Genomic DNA, 6,000 nt, shown 5'->3' with positions numbered 1-6,000 from the left:
CCCGATTCAGCACGTAGATTACAGTCTCTAATGCATATCTCCAAAAGGATGTGGGTAATTCCGAGCGTATGAGAAGTGACCAGACCATGTCTAACAATGTCCTATTCCTCCCCTCTAAAACACCGTTAAGTTGTGTGTTGGAGGGGGAGCTAACTGTGATATTATCCCATTGACCTTCAAGTAGTCCCTGAATTCGTCAGAGAGATACTCGTCACCTCGATCTGATCGAAGGGGGAGATCTTCTACAGTTAGAAAATCCAAAGGACCATCTTTTACCAGCCTTGTGATTTGGTCAATACCGATATGGCCAAGTCGGTAATGCCATAGGCACGTAGGACTAACTATATCACGAGTCCTTTTCTTGGGGATTTCGACCGACATAGTTTCAGTTAAGTTAGTTTCTAGAGAAGGATGTAGAACATAGAGACCGTTCTCCAGTTCCCCGCATGCGATGAGTTTATTATTCCTTTTAATAGTAATCATATTACTAAAACAGATAATATATCCATCAGCACACAATTTAGAAACAGAAATAAAATTTCTTCTTACGTTTTGTACATAAAGACAATCCTTAAGTACAAGTATTCATTCTCTAAAGACTAATTCTACGGTTTCTATCGCCGTAGCTGCAACACTTGCAGAAGTCCCCAAGTAAAGTGTCACTTCTCCTTCACTCAGCCTTCTGCTTACTTTGAACCCCTGCAGTGAATTACACGCATGAGTTGAAGCCCCGGAGTCAACACACCAGGACACAGAAGCAACTAACAGATTAGTTTCTATGATACAAGTTTCGAAATTACCTTTCTTAGATTCTAGGTAGGTAGGACAGTTCCTCTTCCAGTGACCGACCTGCATGCAAAAGTGACAAGCATCAGATGCCTTGTCTTTCTTTTGCTTCTTAGATTTAGAGGCCTTTTTCTGGGGCTTCCTCTTTGCCCTCCTCTTCTTGCCAGATTTGCCAGCTTCAACAAGCATGGCTATTGGCTCATCCTTTCTAATCAGTTTTTCGGCTCGTTGCAACATATTGCTGAGCTCTTGAATGCTGACATTCAGCTTGTTCATATTATAGTTCATTATGAACGGATTGAAGGATGAAGGCAAGGAGTTAAGAATTGCGTCTATCTGTGTGACCAGATCTAGCTCGGACACAAGGGCCTCCAACTCGTTTATGTAACCCATCATCCGAAGACAATGGTCATGAACTTGCTGACCCTTGGTCATCTGCGCGGTCATCAACTGCTTTAGGACCTTTTGGCAAGTAGAACGATTCTGCTCTTCGTACATAGTTTTTAGACTTTCCAATATGTCTTTGACGAGATCGATCTGATCGAACTACCTTTGTATCGGATTATCTAAAGATGCTATGATATAGCAGCGGGCTAGGGAGTTTTTCTCCTCCCACTCTTGGTAGTCCCTCTTGTGGGCTTCTGAAGCCCTGTCTCCCGGACGATCCGGTGCAGGATTCTTTGCCACTTTATCTAACTTTTCTGAAGTCAGGACCAGCATAAGGTGTCTGTACCAGTTGGCATAGTTTGGGCCCTTAAGCTTATTATGGTCGAGGAGCTTTGCAAATTGACCATTTTCCATTTTCTGGTAAAACAGCAAAATGTTAGTCCACAACCTTAGTTTGATTCATGTTACCTACACATATATGGCTTTTAATCTATGTTCCATTTCCATTTTGTTCATCTCTGAGATTTCCCTCCCATCTCAGTGACGGAGATGGCGAAATGTCTCTGGAAATGTGGGAAATCACATATGGTGCATGGAGCCAACTGTTTCAGCTGCATAACCCCACCACCTTTCTGTGAAGAATCACATCCACTCATCGTATGAGTTTTCCCTGTGGCCTCTGTCAGACAAAGTTCATATCCATTTTAGGGTAAACCTTTCTGTCCAGTGAGTACTCACCCATCATATTCAGGTTACGCCAAGGTACCGTGAGAGAGTTCCCATTTTCTGGTGAAGCCCCTCCCACATCGGTCTATGATGCCCCTATCATCTTATGAATCACTCTGACAAATCCAACAGCAAATGGATAGCCCAATTTTATGGTGCATTTCTTTGTTACTGAAGGACCCATCATCGTGCTAATGACGGAAGGCCTTTAGAGAGTTCATCACATGAATCTCCCTATCACATGCACTCATATTGCTGGAGGGAACAAAATTTATGCCCTAGTTAATTTAGGTCAAACCAAAGTGGCTCCCATTGACTTTCATAAAGTCAGATTTTTGGTGGCCCAATTCGGCTAGGGTTTCCGCACGTGACCCCTTTCAGGGTTATGGGGCCCACCACGAAGGGAGGGGTCATCGAATGACCGTAAGGGACACCATGGCAATGATGTGCATTCAGCCATGGTGTGCGCAAGAGCCACTATCATATCTTCAGGGGCCAAGTGCTTATAGCCCATGTGAAAGGGATGGTAGGATCCATCATATGGACGCCAAAACTGTTGTGGAATGGATGGGCGAATTTCAAAATTTTCCTACCTTCCTTCCAATTGGGAATCGCATTCCCTGATTTTAGAATCATATTCAAGGATCCTACTTAAACCAAACCAGACCAAATTTGAACCAAAAGAGAAGGGAGTGATTATACCAGATCTAGAGAAGCAATATCTCCCAAAGTTGGTGTTCACACCCAAAGAAGACACCAAGATCAACTCCCACTGGAGATGACACAGTGATCATGGAGCCGAACCAGCAATGTTCGTCACATGAACCAAGTTCTTCTGAAGAACTCAATGGAAGACTGTGAGCACCACACGTACAATCAAGAACCTTTCTTGATTTTCTCAAACTGAGAACTCGAACTGGCAGAAAAGGCGACTGCTGCTGGAGAAGAATGCTAGAGAAGAAGATGGGGAACTACTTTTTCTTCTCTAGGGTTTCTAAGATCCTATCTCAAGAATGCAGAGTGTTCTCTTGGAGAGAACCTAGGGTTCGAATTCAAATAATTTGAAATTAGGGTTTCCTCCACTTGCTTAATGATTAAGAAAACCTCCTAATCAGATTAGGAGTTGCCCTTATTCAAATCTGTATTTGGATTACGACTCTTTTCATCTTATCTGTAGATTAGATAAGCTTTTGGACTCATCCTAATCTCAGATCCACCCCCTTTTAGTGACTGATCAAATCAGCCCAGATCGAAATGGGCTTTAGGCCCATTAAGTAATAAGTGCTCAATAGTTTTTCAAATTGCTGCCCAATTGGGCTTCCTTTGTATGGCGTGGGATCCAAGCATTGATCTACATATCATTCACATGGGTTCGGCCCGGCCTCTGTTACAAGGCCTAGCCGAATTCACTGGAAAGCCCAGTGAACCCTCTGAGCCCATCACATGGACCCTATGGGCCCAACACTTATACTAAGTGGTCCCTAGGCCAAGCCATCTTATAAAAACCCAGGGACTGTGGGCAGATGCAAGATTAGCCCATCAGGTATTATCCCAAATGGCCTTACACTTAACCTCTCAGCCCATAATGATCAAGCACTGCCCAACAAGAGAAGACCTCTCCCTCGGCTGCAAAGAACATTGTTGCACTCTCTACTCAAATGGATCCCGGGAATTAAAACCATTTGCAAACATTTTGAAACCATATATATCTATATATCATATATAAAAATTTTGCAAAACAAAATTCCAACGATTGAAATCAACTACCGGCAATTTGGTTTCCATCAAAGAGAGTGCATCCCCGATCATTACCTTTGTTCGACAAAGGGGCTGATCCCGTCACAATGATCACCCACTCAGATGAATTCTCAAACGGCCCCAACATACCTAGGTTTTGACCCCCGCTAAGGATCTCACTGGTTGGCATATCAAAGATAGCCCGATCCGACACCTAGTGCAGTACCATAATCGGGTCTAGGGGTCAGGTGTAACTTTCTAGTTTTGCCCATCAATCTCCAAGGTCTAGGGCAATACTAGAAATCTGGTCCGGTTCAAGGGTTCAAATAATCCTACATTGTGTGTGCCTTGGGTCTCACCCTAGCGGCTGAGACAAGCCACCCCAACGGTTGACAACACACCAGTGTTAGCGTTGGCAAGATAAATTTCCCCAGACTTATCCAACGGCTGTGAACATTTAAAACCAACACAAGTCTCTTTAAGTGTCCAGTTTTAGGGTCTTACACAGAAGTATACCACACAACATGAATCAAACATGTACTTTATTTATTTACATTAAATATCAAAAGTACATCATAACTGATTGAAGCTAAGGGCATACAAAAATTGTCCAACACCATGGTCGCAGCACATCAAACATCCATACATCACATGACATGGAAGAATTGATCCAATCAATCACTTGCTGTAAAGCCCATTAACAAGCCCATTAAAAGTCCATAATATTAACAATTAACATCATCTAGGTATATGGGCTGAATAGCAATTAGCAGTTCGGCCCATATAGCTTCCACACAAAAATGGGCTTTTGTAGTTTTAACTCTTTAAAACTGGGCTTCACAGGTTTGGGCCGAATTAATTCTTGCAATTAAACATTGGTTTCAGACCTAAAAGTGGGAGAAATCAGGACTGAAAACAGTCTCCTTCGAACCCTAGATTTGTTCCAAACAGTTTTGGTCCAATCTGGTCCGGAATGGTCCGAAACCAATTTTCAATTCAAGAATCAATTCAACAAAGATCTGAAATTAAAAATTCTAATTACAGACAATCACAAATCAGACATGGGACTGTTCATACCAAATCCACCTGCAAAATAGAGGTTAGAATGCAGGGTTGCAATTTCATAAACTGCAAAACGCAGATTGCGACAGCGACATCTGCGAACCTCTAGCACCGCCGCCAACTCCAATCAAGAAATAAAAAAAAAAACAAAAATCCTAATTTCTATTAATTAATTACAACTTGATTGAATCCTATACATTCAGTCTAGAAAAATAAAAAAAAAATTATTTACACAACGAAAGAATAGAAACTGCAAAAAGAATGCGCAGACAATCTATGCTAAATCTGCATCTCCATCTCCAGGTATGAACAGCCCAATAAATCAAGAAATAAATAAATAACAATTCTAAATTAATTTAAGATTTATAAAAATAATTTCAGATCAATCGCCCCTCATCCAAAAACAAATTTTCTAGAAATAGAAACAATCTGCTCAAATCCAGGTAGAACATCTTCTGCCCATTTATGCAGGTTCATATATGATTTTATTTGATTCAAGATTCGAACCTATGACTCTGATATTATTGAAAGAATGGTAAGATCCATCATATGGATGCCAAAAAGGTTGCGGAATGGGTGGATGAATTTCAAAAATTTCTTGTCATTCTTCCAACTGAGAATCTTATTCCCTGAATTTTCCAGGATTAATCTTGAATCAAAACCGAACCAATTCTGAACCAAAAGAGAAGGGAAGGGATATACCTGATATGGAGAAATAGTATCTCCTAACGTTAGTGTTCACACCCAAAGAAAGTCCAAAGAACTGCTCCCACTGAAAATGACACAGTGATGATGGAGCAGAACCAGCAGTGTTCATCCCACGAACCAGGTTCTTCTGAAGAACTCAATGAAAGTAGAGAGCACCACACAAAATCAACAACTTTTCTTGATCTTCCTTCACAGAGAATTCGAGCTGGCAGTAGATGGTGGTGGCTGCTGGAGGAGAAATCTAGAGAAGAAGATGGCGAACTGCTTTTTTTTCTTCTCTAGGGTTTCTGAGATCCTATCTCAAAGTGGTAGTGTAATCTGCGAAAATTCCTTGGGGTTCGAATTCTTGTAATTTGAATTAGGGTTTCTCCTCTTTTTTTGTGATTAAGAAACCTCCTAATGTCATTAGGAGTTATCCTAATCCAAATCTGTATCTGGATAAGGAGTCTTCTTAATCCTATCTACATATTAGATCCGCCCACTCTTGATCTTATCAGGAGATTACTAGATTCAAATCCTAATTTGAATTTGGTCTCCATGAGTGGATAGGGTCAAGACCCTATCCTTTTTAGATTAACCTAATCTCAGATCTGC

This window comes from Nelumbo nucifera, chromosome 3 (assembly GCF_055504915.1).
Source record: "Nelumbo nucifera cultivar China Antique chromosome 3, China Antique-T2T, whole genome shotgun sequence".
In the NCBI taxonomy this organism is placed as follows: domain Eukaryota; kingdom Viridiplantae; phylum Streptophyta; class Magnoliopsida; order Proteales; family Nelumbonaceae; genus Nelumbo; species Nelumbo nucifera.
The sequence above is the reverse complement of the archived record's forward strand: the minus strand, read 5'-3'. Positions refer to the sequence as shown.